Raw genomic sequence first — 17343 nt, 5'->3', positions numbered from 1 at the left:
ACAAAAAAAAAGAATATTTATGTTTGAAGTGAAACTGATTATTTGTAGGGGGAAAAATACAAACTTTGGAGCACTCATTTTTTTAAATTTATTACGACGTTATTAACTCAGTTTCAGGGAGGTTGGAGTTTTGTAATAAAAATTTCGACCGATTTCGGTCTATCTAGAAAACTTAATCTTTGTCTGCTGACATCGAAAGTTTCAATCCTTTTCAGTTCGATTGAAAGAGAGTTTATAGCGTTATTAAAGCAGAAGTGCCGTTAGCCAAATTTCAGAATTTTATATCTTTTATATATAGCAGAATTTTATATCTTTTTTTCAGACATTACTATGAAATTTCATCTCCATTACAGTACCATGTAGAATTTATCAGCAATAATAATATCAAAAACTTTCCAGTAATCGAAAACTAAAAACTTAGTTTTATTGCTTTTATTTTATTATTTCTAAATAAGGGCATTGTTTATGGTTTAAGCAATGGTTATTTTAACCTTCAAACTCAGTGTTTTCCAAAGCGTGGTACGCATACCCCCAAGTGTACGAGAACAGTTTAGCGGGGCTACGCGTTCTTAGACGAAATATCTTTCAAAAGACTAATATTTCAAAAAAAATTCTTTAAAAACAAAGGTAGCAATGAAAATGTATGATTACATATTTTTCTATTGACTAATTTTTTGCAGAGATAACAGTTAATAATTAGTGGTGTCAACAGCCAGTTGTGATTTCTAACTTTATTCTCCATTTTAAATAAACATATTTTTAACAAAATACATTCATTTTTTTTTTGTTAGTGGTACGCAGCGCTACGAAAAATTTACAAAGGGTACGCAAAAGCCATGAGTTTGGGAAACACTGTTCTAACGGATATTGTTGACTTGGTGAGAAAAATTCGTTTCCCTACTTTAAAAGCTACATATTATTTTACTAATTTTAAATAAGAGCATTATTGTATAATTTTATCAATAGTAACATCAAAGCCGTTTTGGCTCAGGAAATAAGAGCGTTTGCCTTGCGGTGAGGTGAACTGGATTCGAATCCCAGTGATGGCTGGTCGACACGAATTCCGCATTCGGCTTGCACCGACCACAGTGCTAACATGACATATTCTGAGTGGTAGACAGATCTTGGGTTAGAGTTCCCTTACCTTCGGGCTAATCGTGGAAGGTTTCTCTTAATACAAATCTGAATACCACGATATGGTTCGCTTACACTTACGTTTCTAATGAATCGCTAACACTTCGGAGGATGACATCACAAATCTACTGAGAGGCCTTAACTCTCGGTGGCTATGATTAGTATCCCCTTTCCATCTGGTTACCCGTCGAAGGTTTTCGTGGTTTTCCACACCATGTAACGCAAATGTGGGTTAGTTCCATCAAATAAGTCCTCCACGAAGGCAAATTTCTCCCAATACTAGATCCAGGAGTTCCCTTAACTTTTGGATTGTGTTCAAAATTACAAGTTGAACATTAGTGATCGTAAACCCTAAATTGGGTCAGCTGTTTAACAATGGTTATAAAATAAAATATAAAATAGTAACATTAACATTCAAACAATGACTTATGTTTCAAAAACTGTATATTTATCCTTGACTTCTTGCATGTTGACGTACTGCCAGCATGGTCCAGAGCTTCCTTGAAGTACCTTTATCCAATGAGTGATCTTTATTTAATCTAACTCATCTTTCAAAGGAAGAAAGTTTTGAGAAAGGTCATTCATTTCTTTCCTTCTTACTTCCCATCTTCTCTGTATTGCATAGAGTACTTTCTTTATTGGCCCCTCTCTCTATATATTTCTATAGGGAAAAAGGTGAAAATGAATAAAATACATCTGGAATGGGATATTAGTATTAATTCATTCATAAGGGTAACCGGCAGCATTTTCTTTTATATTTTCTGGACCATGAAGTCCCATTTTCTTCCAGTTTTTTCCCCATTTCGATTCGGGATGGAAACAAATTGTTTTCTCCTGGAAATTTATACAGAAGTTACTCACGCGTTTTACTCTTCTTTTTCGCGGTCATCTTGATTTATTTGAAAATAATTTGACTGAAAACTTGTTTTTATAGATTACTTGCGTTTAGATTATGGTAGTGCTAAATTAGCTGCGGTAAGTGATGATTCATGTTGCCTTATAAATATTTATTAATTGAGAACATACAAACAATTAAGGAATAGCGTGTTGAAAACAGTTAAAAATCAGAAAACAAATATAAATTGTTAATTATATACGCATAAAATAATTAGTAATCCTGAACACATACAGTCCCTTGAAAAAATTATTTGACGAATAATAGGATTCTATGTAAAATCTTAATTATCAGGTGATACTATACAGCTTTATTGTTTTTAGTTGAAACCGGTTTTCACTTGTTTACGTTCGTGTATCCATTGGTTAACATTGTAATGCAATACGTTAAAAATAAATACAAATAGGAAGTATACAGAATATCTCCTGAATATAAAACCATTACATGTATGTTTAAATAAAAAAGTATTGCCTATAAACTCGAGCAAAATATGCAATTATTAAAACACTACAGTACGTTTAATAATTTGATCTAATTTTTATAATATACCTTTTTAATACTCAATAAAATAAATATTTTATATTTATGTAATATATCGTCTAATTTATCCAATTGTCGAATTTATATAATATATCGTCTAATTTAATCAATTGATAAACGAACGTAAACAAGTGCAAACCAGTTACAGTCGCATAAAAAGAATAAAGCTGTATAGTATCACCTTAGTTTCAGATTTGAAGTTTTTGATTTATGCTTAACATTATTGTAAAACTCTTTTATTCACATTCTTTTTAATTAAAAATCAAAAAAATATACATGATTAAGTATATGCACATAAAATAATTAGTAATCCTGAGCACATAAATACTTAGTAGTATGCACTTCATGATTTTTTCTTTTTTTATAAATAAAACGTTTAATTTAAAATTTGAACTCTTTAATTTATACTTAACATTATTGTAAAATTCTTTTATTCACATTTTTTCTACTTCTAAACATAGTTAAGCATATTTTAAATTCCCTTCAGATTTTTGAAATTTCATGAAACAAAATTCGTAATGTACTTAATAAAAAGGTAAATATTTATTAAATTTTTAATGCTTTTTTTGTTACGATCCTTACAGTTTTATTGCAACTATTAACGAACAGAATATTACTTCAGAATGTATATTTATTTTCAATATTTGCCTTTTATTTAAGAAAAAAATTAATCTAACTTAGGGAAGTTGCATCGTTTTGACTTTGATAAAATAAGCTTCAGAAAATAAAACAGCAGCAGGCAGCTGTTTACATATCGCATTTGCCATTTCTGCAGTAAAAGTAGTCTTGTTACAGTGAATGACCTAAATCAAGAAAATGTCGACTTTCACAGGTGAATGTCAACAATCACATGGTCGCTTCGGTGATTGTCCGAAATATTTGTTATATCCGATTTGATATTAATCTATTCGTTGATATTATCAAATTTATTCCATATTTTAATATCTGCTGAGGTTAGATTTGGAGAAACATCAGTGTTAAATGTATACCGGGCAGTGGCACTTGACCTTAAAAAAATATTGTAGGGCATACCGGGCAAATTTATATCGGGCAGTTGCAAATAACTAGACCCAGTATATATTTCGGACATTCACCAAAGCGATTATGTGATTATCAACATTCACCGGTGGAAGTCAACAACCACCTATTTTGGTCATTCACAGTCTTGTTTGAATTATTAGAACAAAGTTAATTACTGTATGTATGCACATGACAATAACATTCTCTTAATACAAATGCACGTTAAATGTCAGAGGTTAACATTCGCGTCCATTTAGATTGGAACTTAGTAATTTCTTCCTAATTTCTTAAAGTTCATATTACCCAACTTCCTCCTTTTTTTAGTTCACTATATCCACAAAAAATAACATTATGCGTGTATAGCAAGGCAGGGGACCGGACATTTCGTTCACTATATCCGGGAGTTCACTTTAAACCGTGTTCACTATAACGGGGTTATATATACACACCAAAGGCCCATTACATTATGACCACCCTCTACCTATAGCAATGGGCTCGCCCAGGTTTTCATGGTTTCATGAGGCACATTAAGATTCATAATCCTCATGGAACAATCTCTGACATCTGTAAGCTACTTGAACATAGTTGCAGACCAGGTTCACCCATTCCTGTATTCACAGTTTTTCCTGCGGGGGATGGTGTTTACCAACAGGATAATGCACCAAGTCACAAGGATCGAATCGTCGAGGAACATTCCAGTGACTTTCAAGTCATGTCTTGGCTCCCAAATTCACCTGACCTTAATCCAATAGAGCATTTGTGGCCCTACTTTGAAAACCAAATTCGTGCTGCCACGCTACCTCCTCACAATGTGAGGTAATTGCAGGACCAGTTGGTGAGCGTTTGGTACCAGATACCTCAGACTACCTATCAGCACCCTGTGGAATCAATGCCACGGCGGGTGCTAGCAGTTTTGAGGGCTAAAGGTGGTACTACATGGTTATTAGCAGGATGGTCATAATGTAATGGCTCTTCGGTGTATATACATATGCTACACGCCGGTAAGTTTGGCTTCTGCTTTCTTTTATTTCATACTCTTTTTTAACTGGTTTTTTTTAGCGATATCGACACACATAATTATTTTTATCTTAGGATAATTGCTCTTTTTTTCAGAAATATCGCATTAACTTATAGCAAAAGACGTGTCTTGAGAAAGACTTTTGGTTTTTTTCAACCAATAGTTTTCTTTTTTTATTTTATTTTATTATTTGTGTTTATATATATATATATATATATATTATAATCTCCCCACTTATAATAAAGTAATGGATATAAACGATAGCAGGCATTAAAGTATTTTTATGTGTAGCTTCTGAACTCATTTGTATTCCGGGCGGCTAAAGTGAAAATTATGAGAATGATTAAATGCATCCTTTGTTGGTCTTTGCTATCTACCACCATACCTCATTTAAGCTTAGACGCAGCAGAGAAAGGTTTAGAGAAAAGGGTATATAAGAGAGAAAAGGGTTGGCGCGAATCAATAAAAAAGCATCTGTTTCGAGACTAATAATATTAATTCATTCATGGAAGGGAACCGCATTACCTTCACTTATATTTTCCACTCCATGTAACCCAAGAAACCACATATTGTTCTTATTTCCTTGGAATTTCCTGGAGAAGGCAGGCAAGACAGCAGAATTGTTTTCCTAGGGAATATTTATAGGATAGTTGTTCTGCAGAAAAGTTGCCATTATATCTTAGAACTAAATGATGCTGGCGTATCGATGCAGAAGCATATATTTGTTACTTTAGCTTTCTTAGACTTAAAGAAGATTTCTTAGACTTTAGGTTTAGAGAAAAAAATGGATGACATGCTCAGAATATCGCATGCAGGTACACAAAAATTTGCCAGCATATATAAATTTTTTATCTTAGTTTTCTTTGTATACTTGCTTGAATTACTCAAAATAAGAAAAAAAAATAGGTGCAGGTGTATTTTTTTAAATTTTATTTTAGCTTTATTAGTCGAATTGGATAAATTGAAAAGAGACATTAATTATATCTTAGAACTAAATGATGTTAGTGTATCGATGGAAGTTATACAGAAGCATATTTTGTTACTTTAGCTTTTTCAGACTTAAAGAAGATTTCGTAGACTTTAGGTTTAGAGAAAAAAATGAATAACATATTGAGAATTTTGCATGCAGGTTCACAAAAATTTACCAGAGCATATATTTTTTAATTTTAGTTTTCTTTGACTACTTGATCAAATGGAATTTTGCGGTTTTTGTCAGCTTAATAATTTATATAGTCGAGATTCGTATAAAAAGATAATTTATTTAGATGCCGGATAATTTGTCCACTCGAGATTTCCGTCTGTGCGTTAACATCTACTCAAAATTCTGTAAACGCGATAATTTGTATATTAGTGATTCATACATAGTGATAATTTGTCGACTGTGATAATTTGCCTACTTCAATACTTTCAAAGTGATAACGTGTCCATTCTAGTTTCTGTTAGCGTGATAATTTATCAACTCTAGATGCATGCTTTAATTCTTGTTCTCAAGACTCAATTAAGGAAGATAATTTGTTCATTTAAAATTTGTTAATGTGATAATTTGTCCATTCGAATTTGTGTCAGTTCGATAAGTTGTACACTTCAGATGCTATAAACACTATAAGTTGCCTACTAGAAATTCATCTAATGCGATAATTTGCACACTCGAAATTCTGTCAGTTGTACACTCCAGATGCTATAAACGCTATAAGTTTCCTACTAGAGATTCATTCAATGCGATAACCTGCCCAATCGAAATTCTGTCAGCATGATAATTTTCAAGAGTTTATCCGTAGTCACTTTATCAATTTTAATTCTGTGCTAGTATCTTACTATATATAAAAATGTTATGATGGTGTCGCAGTTTTCCATTGTTTTCGATACATTTTTATTAGCTGGAAAATCACGTGGTAAGATCCAGTTTTCCCATATTAATGTTCATATTGGTTTTGTTGTCCTCAGTATAAAACTGATATAAGTCGAAGTTATTGTTTTCCTATAAATATTTTTATTCTCCCTAAAGGCCTGTTTAGACGATCCAAGTTCTTGGACGAAAATTGATGGAAACTTGTTTTGCTTTGAGCTTGGATCGTGTAAACGATCATCCAAGTACTTGGTCTAAGTTCTTGGACGATAGTAGAGCATGTTCTACTTTCCATCCAAGTTTTTTCTCCCTTAACCAATCAGCGTCTTAGGTTTTGTGACGTCAACAAGCAGGCAACAGATTATGTCATTTTGTTGTCTGTTTTCATATGTTTTAGTCCAAATAAATTGATCTGTGGCGGTTTATTTGTGTTATTGCAATTTTATTTGAATTTATTTAGTAATTTTAAACATATGTAAGTATTATTTTATAATGTTGAATATGAACAATGCGCATGCGCAAGTTTTTCTTTCGATCCATCAGTGACATTCAAGAACTTGGATAATGTCGACGAATCATCCAATTTCTTGGACGGAGAAATCACTCCAACTTCTCGGATTCAAGAACTTGAACCGTGTAAACAGGCCTTAATTTAATGGTTAAAAATACATTTGCTGTTATTATTACGTTTTTGATTTTGCTGGAGTTGTGGTTTTTGATTTAGAAGGATTGTTTTTATTGTTATTATTATTAGAATAATGTAATTCTACGTTACATTTTAAGATAGAGCTATTCAAATTGAGATAAAGCTATTCAAATTTCTAGGGGGCTAAGCCCCTTCTCTCTGCCGCTCACCAACCCCAACGATTGCTTCGCAATAATTGTCTTTTCTCGGCAGAAAACAGTTAAAATTATTCACTTAACATACATATACTAAAAGGAATTATGTTTGCTTACGCTTGTGCTTCTACTTCCCACGTCCAAATAGTACTATCTGTTAGTATTATAAACAATTAGATCTCTTGGAGAACAGAAGTGATTTTTGGAAGTAATTATTTTTTTAAATAACATTTATATTCTAATATTGTTCAAAAAAATTTGAGTTCACAACCATAATTTAATATTTTCGCTGATAATAGTAGTACTGGAAAATAACTTTAAATTAGAGATACAAAATTATTTAAAGGAAAACAAAACCTATATGACTTTTGTTCATTTTATGCTGATGACAACCAAAACAATATGGAAATGAATGAGGAAAAACTGGATCCACTCAGCTTTAGATGGTAAGTTTAGTTGTAACATTTTAGCAAGAAGCATTATTAAAACTTATTACCTTTTCACACTCATGCTTTCTCAATTTGTAATTGGCTGTTTTGTGCGTTACTAACTGCAAGTGCTCTGTGATTGGCTATTTGTTATCATTTCACTCTCTTCTTTATATTGTATAAGGATATTTTTAGTTGAATAATTTTATTGCTATGAAACAGCAATCATCAGGGTTAGTGAGCAACAGGGAACAGGGGGCTTAGCCCCCTAGTTATTAGATAAAATTATATTATTGATATAAATTAGTAAACACACATAACGGTCTAAGTATGAAAAAGCTCTGTAAGACTTATATGAAGACTTACTGGTACAACTTTATTGTAAGTCAAATTGAATGTTAATGTGAGTATTATTACGATAAAAATCATAATTTCACTACTTGCGTTTTTTTTTCTAAAAGAAACTTTTATTTTAATCATGATAGAGCTTTAAAGACTTAAATGAACACTGCTTTCATGAAGATTTATTACCTCGTTTTTCCCTAGATCAGAAAATATATACCGTAACTTAAATAGTTAATTTAATTTTTATTAACGAAGGGGCTTTATTTTTTAACATTCGAAAAAGCAACGTTCAATAATATTAAGACCTTGATTAATTATTTTGAACATTTTAGTAAGATTGGGAAATTAAATTTTTCAAACTAATTAAATATTACGCATTTTTATAATTCCTAATTAAAATTCAATTCTATCTTTTAACAAGTTAATGCTTTTTGCAAATTTATAATTCGCAACTAGAAATTTAATTGCCTATTTGTAAATTGCGAGTGAAATTTATTTTTATATTTATGATTCTTAATTGAACTTTAAAAGCAGATTCATAGCCATCAAGTGAAACATATTTGTGTAGTCTTAAGATTAAAATAAGATTTTGCTACAATTTTTATTAAAATATCAATATTCTTGTTTTGAAAGATCTGTTTTAGTATGTTTTCAATTAATGGTTTCTAATTCTACTTAGTGTAATTCATTTTTACTTAAATATAGCTCCTACACTAAGGATTTCAAATTATTAGCTAGTGAACTAGTCAAATATCAAAAATATTCTCCAATTTTCGAAAGTCTTCGCCAAAGGCAAATCTTAAAACTTTTTTGTGATTAATTTTTTTCCCATAGAAAACTATTTTGCTGCAATTTGTTTCAGGCTGATATTATTTAGGCCCAATTCTAATTGGTTAAGAGACGCATGCACCGGAAATTATTGTAATCGAATAAAAAATATTGATTTATTTAGAAATATTCCTTTTGACGTAATTTTAATTTCTTTACAGTAGAAAAATTATTTCGCCAAAACACAATTTTATTCGCCAAATTTACGATTTTATCACAGTTGGCTGGGTGTGGAATGCTTAGCGCAGGTCCTGTTAATATTATAATTTTAACCTTATATTTTCAAAATTAATTAGTCAGATTGCAAAATTTTTATAACTATTCATACAAAATAATATCGAGCATTTAATACTATAATCCAGGAAAAATGGATCTTTTTTTATATTTTCGATGATAATTGAATAAAGCAAAATCTCTTAAGAGACTCTCTGAAGTAGCTATATAACAGATTTTTATTTCCAGAATTGAACTCATTCAACTTTCTCTCTTAAGATTAATTTTTTCCAAACCTCAAATCTGAAGCTCTAAAAATTTAAGGAAGCCATGTTTCTTTCTATAAGATTAGTACTTCGCGTTACATCAAATTGATATATAGTAGAGCTTCACTCCCCACGCTTCGGCTAGGGTACTGTAATAACTTATTTTTTTATTAATTGACTAGAAGTAGGATTGGTTAGGAAGGCTTTTTGAAACGATGCGTCATATTTTCAGCTGAAACATTAGAAAAAGTAACTCAGGAATCATTTGTCATTGTGTAATACTTTCCAAAATGCTTACTCTATATAAAGTAATACATATCTACGCATTAGTGCTCGATTATTAATAGTATTTTCAAATGAAGATAAGGTATACTTTATGCTGCTTAAGAATAAAGCTACAAAAATAGAAATTGAGTGAATGATGCAAAACAACAAAAATTCGTATGAAAAATAAATCCAATAAAAAACGTTTTTTATAAACACAAATGAAGCAAAAAACGTTCTTAGGAATAAATAAAGCTACAGATATGGACATCAAATAAATAAAGTAAAACAACGAAATATAGTATGAATAATGCAAGAAAAAAACACGCTTTATTAATCTTTCTTATTTATATAAATATAATAATCAAAATTTATATGTTATAAAAGCTTTGTGTATAAATAAATTTAAGTACCGACTGTACGGGTGTGTAGATAATGTGTAGATAATAATTCTAAATCCACATACTGGTGTTCGATATTGCTCGTATTTCCAAATGAAGATAAGGTATACTTTATAATACATTAAAGTAAAGCTACAAAAATAGAAACTGAATGAATAATGCAAAACAACGGAAGTTCGTATGAAAAAAAAGGTGATTTATAAACACAAAGCAAAACACTTTCTTATAGAAACAAATAAAGCGTATGGAAATTAAATAAATAATGCAAAACAACAAATATTCGTAGAAAAACATGGCTTATTTACGTTATTTTTTCTTTATTCTCTTTATAGTAATATTTAAGTGAGAAAGGAACAAAAGCGTTTTCAAGATCACAATTGAGGAAGTCTGGATTAAAAGCACCTAAACCTGCTAGATTGCCTAAGAAATTTTGGAGTTCTTTGCTCACTGTTATTTTCATTCTAAATGTACGGTAAAATAACCGCAGTAGTCTGTTATCAGATTAACCGTAAAATTTACGATAAAGAACACAATTTACCTTTACAGTTTTGAAACCGTTTACAACTAATATGGTCATAAAACCGTAAATACTAAACTATACGGTTTTTTTTAAACATATTTACAACTAGGACGGTTTCAAAACCATAAAATTTAAATTTAACTGGACATAGAAAAATAGGCTTTTCGTCAAGTAATGGGTATTAGAAAGTACGGGACGCCAATTAGGGAGTGCAGGACATTGAAAACTCACCATTAGTTGAAGGAAATGGAAGAAGTATTGTGGTGACAACGCTACTAGGACTCGAACTTCTGTCGGTTATGAGCATATATGGCAGTACTTTTACTTTCGTTACTTGTACCGCCGGTACAAGTAAAAAGTACGTACTTTTACTTGTACTTCGTTACTTTTTAAATTTAGTACTTTTACTTGTACTTTCGTTACTTTTATAGGGAAAAAGTACAAGTATTTGTAACGGAAATATCGAATGAAATCGTTACTTTTTTCTAAAACTCGGTAAGCTTTCTAAAAAAAAAAAAAAAAATTTAAAAAAAAATTAAATTTAAAAAAAAAAATGCTTATGTTTTTTTTTTAATTTATGAAATTAATGTGCAATATATATGCATTCACAGCTAACTTCGTGCTTAAATACCTTCTGTTTCAACTTATACTGCACATTCAATTAATTTTTACTAGCTCAAAGATCACAAAGCTATCTGTAACGTGTTTGCTTTGTTTATGTTTGTGCTTTTAAAACGCGTTTCTAGAGAGTAAAACAATTTTAAATCAATGGTAATTTAAATAAATAAAAATTATAAACTAAAAATTAAAACCAGTAGATCATTTCTTTTTCGTGCAAATCCATAAAAAGTTTGATATTAAAATTATATTTGATTTTAAAATTATATTATACGATTATATAATAATATTCTTCCAAATTTAAAAATAAATTAATATCCATAACTTTCAAAATTAAAAATAATTAAATAAATAACAAAAATTTTGCAAAAATATTAAAGAACATAAGAATATTATTCAATAAAATTTTAGGTTACTTTGAATTTTCGATTTCCTAGAAATGTACTTTTAAATCGTTACTTTTTTGTTTAGTACTTGTACTTTTACTTGTACTTTTTACTCGTTACTTTTTAAAATAAGAACTTTTTACTTTTTACTCGTTACTTTTTTTAAAAATACTTGTACTTTTACTCGTTACTTTTTAAAAGTAACGTTGCCATATATGGTTATGAGACAGATTAGCTTTCTCGGCTATAATACGTACACAGTTGCAAGGAAGTAAGAGGTGGTTGTAGTTGGTGCTATAAAATTTTGGCTGTTTAACCGTATTAGGTGAAAGCAGTTATTAAGTGGTTTTTCTCTTAGTTACCATTTTTACCAGTTTACCATTACCAGTTTGGTTACCATTTTATTTATGGTTGTTTGACTGCTTTGTTTAGACATGGTAAAATAACAATTAAATACATTGTTATCTAACCATTTTTAAGAGAAATTCGATTTTCACCTTATGTTTTTCTTAATGGCGATTACTGAGAATTCGATTGAGATTCTATTCTTGCTTAGTAGCCAAATAATGAAATTCCTTCTTTGTATATTGTAATAAATAATTGTCAAAGAAGGTTTACTTAATATGCGATCTATAATGGGTATACTTATTTTAATTCATCTGTGTCAAAGTTTAAATTGTATATTGGTGGCGATCATAGGGTTAGGTCATGAGTCGATTCTTTGATAAGCTTTAATTTAACCATAAGGAAAGAACCTAATCATCAAAAAATACAACCAGATTTATTTTCGAGCTTGCGCCTTTTTTGTTATTTATTTCCAACCTTTAAAATAAAAATGCAAAAATATACATTTTAAAGGCATATTAAATAATTGAGTGAATAAATCTTTTTTGAAAAATCGGTAAAGGGCAGTTTGCAATATTTGGTAAGAGACAATACTCTAAAAACATGTTCAAATCATCCGTAAGCTAAAATTTTTGTGCACTGACTTGGAAACGTGTAGTGTTTCTTAGCATTTCTAAGGTAGGTAGGTAGGTAGGTAAGGTAAGGTAGTAGGTAGGTAGTAGGTGTTCTACTGGTAACCAGGTCTCTACGATCAGTCCACTGCGGGACCTTAACAATTCTAAAGTCTCTATTAATAAATACAATGTTTAGGACAATGTTAAAATTTGACCTTTCAAAATATAAATGTGGCTTACCATTTTGCGCCCTGAGAGCTTCATATATGCTTACATTCGGGACGCGTAGCATAAAAGTAACATTGTGATATAGCTAGAACTCATAACAACCTATAAAATATCAGCACATAATGAAATTTTCTTCTCTTGAATTTTAAGCAGGTTCCCGTGAAAATATTTGCATTTTAGGAAACACAGAGTGTTTAAGTAAACAGTAAAGCATCCATAAGCATCCCCAGATAGGGGAAAGTAATAAATTGAAAAGTTCTCGTAAATCCAAAATAATAGCTCAACAGGAACTCATTCCTTAGCGGCTATTTTTCTCCGACTTATAGAAACTTTGCAACGCTATTAAAACGGAGACTTATTTTTCAGTGATCGACGAGAGTTTATGACTATAATTTACGGATTTCGGAAAAATAAATTGAAGTTTTCCCGCTTTTGATATTGGTTTATCGCAAAATACATTAAAATACTCAGAAGTTATAACGGACTGACGGAATTTTTCTGGGTGCAAAGTTATTTATGGCTTGTTTGGGAAGTGTTTTCTTTACACATTTTTGAAGATTTTTCCGATACATTTTTTCGTACTTTTCAAGGAAACATTGTACGAAACATTTGCGTCTGTTTGAAAATACATTTGTAGAGAGTGAAAAAAGAACAACTAAGTGTTATGTCTTTATTTATATCGTGACTTGTTTATATTTATACATTTTTTTTATACCTGCTTGCTATAAAAAATTTTATGTTTGGGAGAAGAGTGTATAAAAGAATATCCCAGAAACTTATTCTTAGTAAGTTTTTGTTCATACACCCACCTTATTACTGAAATTAATTCACTAAATTTTTTAAATAAATATACTAACAAATAATTATATTATTAAATTAATGAGGAAATCTAAGCGTAAAAAGAACTAGGTTTTGCCATAGACATAGATGATTGTTTTTATAGATCATTTACGTCGCACTAGAGCTGCCCAATGGGCTATTGGCGACGGTCTGGGAAACACTCCTGAGGATAATCCACAGACGTGACATCACAATTTTGAATCCCTGCAGAGCACCTCCGCTTCGGTAGCCCGAAGACCTGCACACGTAGTCGAGAACTTCACGGTAGAACAGTTTAACGAGTACCAATACCGCACACCCCTACCCGTACTAATCCAAGTGGTCGCCCACCCGCACACTGACCGCTAACAGTGGTGCTTGACTACGATCAGTCTATTGCTAAACCGTCATAGGTGAAAAACTTGCAAAAATAGGGTCCCACAGTGGACTGATTGTAAGATACGTCTCTCAGTAAATCATTGAAGTCAAACATCTCTGGCAGTGAGTGGTCAGTGAGCGGGTGGGTGACCACTTTGATCAACCTGCGAGAGAAAGCGCGGTATGTCCTCATTTAAATGTTTTACCATAAAGCGGTAGAATGCTCGGGCTGGTTGTCGTGTAACCAAAGGGAAGGAGCCATACTCTCTGCAGAAGATCAAAACTGTGATGGCATGTCCTCGAATCATCTTGAGGAATGTTTCCCAGAACGTAACCAATGCCCCATTTCACAGCTTTCGTGCGACTTAAACTTAAACAAAGTTTTTTTCTCCCAATGCCCACCTGTGTTAACATCCGTCAAATCAGGCATTTACAGGGCGATTTTGTGTGCCTCTCTTTCAAGGGCACCAAATTAGGTGGGCCAACGTCGCTCCCGCAGTGAGGACGGATGGAACAGAGAAGGAAAGAACATCCATGCCTTGCCCGGGATTCAAACCCAGAATCTTTCTGATGCAAGGACAGTTCCCTGCCCCCTACACAGACCGGTCGGCACTTAAATAAAGTATTACTACTGAAAATAAAGCAATTCTTTATAGTAATTGTTTTTAGGGACTTCCTTGCATGTTTGTATCGGAGTTTCGACTACATGGTTCAAGTAAATGCGCGAGCTCTTCAGGACTTCTGGGAATGAAACCTGACACCTTGAGTACCAAATAATTACTCGGAATCCATTGGAATATTTGAAAAATATCACCGCACTACTAGTAAAAAAGGGGTTGATTGTCGTTCTGCTTGGTGCTACGAAGCATAGAAACAGCTGGTTCGATTCCTGCATAGGCCCTTGATATCTATTTCATTCCATCATTGTTGGTTGGTTGGTTGTTAATTTACGTCGCACTAGAGCTGCACAATGGGCTATTGGCGACGGTCTGGGAAACATCCCTGAGGATGATCCGAAGACATGCCATCACAATTTTGGTCCTCTGCAGAGGGGATGGCACCTCCGCTTTGGTAGCCCGACGACCTGCACGCGAAGTCGAGCACTTTACGGCAGAACAGTTTAACGAGGACCAATACCGCACACCCTCGGTCCCTACGCAGACTGATCCAAGTGGTCACCCACCCGCACACTGACCGCAGACAGTGATGCTTGACTTCAGTGATCGGCTGGGAACCGTGTCTTAACGATTAGTCCACTGCGGGACCATTCCATCATTGTAATATCTTTCAACAGATTGGTCCCGCAGTAGACTGATCGTTAAGACACGGTTCCCAGCAAAACACCAAAGTCAAGCATCACTGACTGCGATCAGTGTGCGGGTCGGTGATCACTTGAATCACTCTACGAAGGGACCGAGGATGTGCAGTACTGCTCCTCGTTAAACTGTTCCACTTTAAAGTGCTCGACTTCGCTCGTAGATCGTCGGGCTACCGAAGCGGGGGTACCAGAGGACCAAAATTGTAATGGCATTTTTTCGGATCATCCTCAGGTATGTCTCTCAGACCGTCGCCGATAGCTCTAGTGCGACGTAATTAAACTTCAACTTTCAAGAGACTGTATTCAAACAGTGATCGAAAGACACGGTTTCCAGTACCAGTAGAACACCAAACTGAAGCATAACTGGCTGTGGTTAGTAAGTTGGTGGGAAACCGCATTGATCATCTTGCGAAAGGACCGTGGGTCTACGGTTCTCGTTGAAATGTTTTATCACTAAGTGTTCGATAACATGCTCAGTTCGTAGGGAAGAGGAAACACCCCTTTCCAAATTATCAAAATTATGATGTCGTCTGATCATCCTCAGGGATGTTCTCTAGACTGTCGCCCATTACGGAGCTCTAGTGCATCGTAAATAAAGTAAAACTGATTTTGTCTTCGCGGTCTAGAAGTTAATTTACTTGTGACAAGCTCACGCAATTGTAGGCTATTATGTGAAAATTAATTGCGGTCGATTTGACATTCATCCTAACATAAATATCTGATGGACAGATAGAACTGCACCAGTTTTCTGATGTTTTTGATGTTAGTGAGGTAATTGTTTTCTTGTATGTCAAATTTGATCCTGCGATAAGATGCCATTCGGAAATTAACAAAAGATATGAAGACTTTGGTGTTCCTACTAATGATCACAAATTTTCTAAGGTATGTGTTTTTTTGACTTGTTAAAGTTTCAATTGTATTCAGTAAAACAGTAATTTAATTGTATATGTTAAAACTAAGTAACAAAACAAAAAATCTAGTTTTCTTACACAGTATACTCTTGATATCTCAAAGTTGAAGGCACGCAAAAAAATTTCAAGATAACGATCTTTCGGGACAGAAAGATTTCAATATGTTTTAAAAATTAGAAAAATATATTCTAAAATATTACTCGAAAAATTAGTCATGAAACGCGAGAATAACTACTAATAATTATGTTTTTAGTGATATATAAAAGTCTAAATACAATAACGATGCTTTTACTTTTGAAAGCAAGACAAAAATAATTATGCATTGCATAGAAAAGAATTGTTTACAATAAACTTAAATTGTGATTTTTCCAAAAAAAAAAACATTTCTATTTTGAAAAATATTCGGCTTAACAAGGTTTTGAGAAGAAACTCTTCGACATGGGAATTCAAATTAACATTAGGTAAATTATGCTAAGGGAATAAATATATTTTTTTACATAACATGGTTTTCGAGAAATACAGTGTAACTAAAATGATGGCATATACAAAAGTTTCAATATTTCGTTAAAGTATATTTCACTTTTTCAGAAAAGTGTAAAAATTACCTGTGAAGTACATGTATACATAAAAGTTAAAATTTAATGTTTTTAAAACTGCGATTCAATTTGAATAAATCTGTTGTGAGAAGATAATGGAATTTAAAGCATATGAAATACAAATTACAAGTGCTAGTTTCGCAATCAGTTATTCTATTAATGAATTCAGCTTATATTTTGCAAAGAAGGGAAAGAGTAAAAATTCTGTGAAGCAAAACCTATTTCAAATTTAATATCAATTTTCTCTATTCTAAGTCAGCATTTCAGATATACATTCCACGTCACATTGCATGAAAATGCCGTGCAGTGAAGACACTAAAAACTTGTTCTAGAAGTTTCTGTTAAATAATCAAATTATAAATGTGGAATTTTTTTTTTCTTATCAACAATCCTACGTATTGTAGACAATATTTTTTCTGCATTAGCTTAAAGATTAATACATTTAGTTTCATTTTGAAATATACTAAAAGTATGCAAAACTCAATATATACAACACTTTTGAGTAGTATTTCTTAAATACATTCATGTTTCATTTAGAAATGCTATTTTAATACTAATGATTCTTCAAATCC

At 32.1% G+C, this 17343-nt stretch overlaps 1 protein-coding gene across 3 annotated transcripts in view; it reads left to right on the top strand.

Moving 5' to 3' along the window:
- The window catches only part of LOC107440417 (uncharacterized), a 789850-nt gene that overhangs the window by 264670 nt on the left and 507837 nt on the right, over positions 1-17343 (top strand). The window contains exon 1 of one of the 3 annotated variants that reach the window (XM_087157953.1): positions 15593-16146. The exons of the other annotated variants lie outside the window; for them this stretch is intronic. The gene's annotated coding sequence lies outside the window, so the exon portion shown is untranslated. Of the gene's footprint in view, positions 1-15592; positions 16147-17343 lie in introns of those variants that run through there. 3 annotated transcript variants of the gene reach the window in all.

Source organism: Parasteatoda tepidariorum, chromosome 2, assembly GCF_982258835.1.
Source record: "Parasteatoda tepidariorum strain Cologne lab strain chromosome 2, Ptep-v5.0, whole genome shotgun sequence".
In the NCBI taxonomy this organism is placed as follows: Eukaryota; Metazoa; Arthropoda; class Arachnida; order Araneae; family Theridiidae; genus Parasteatoda; species Parasteatoda tepidariorum.
The sequence above is the reverse complement of the archived record's forward strand: the minus strand, read 5'-3'. Positions and strand labels throughout refer to the sequence as shown.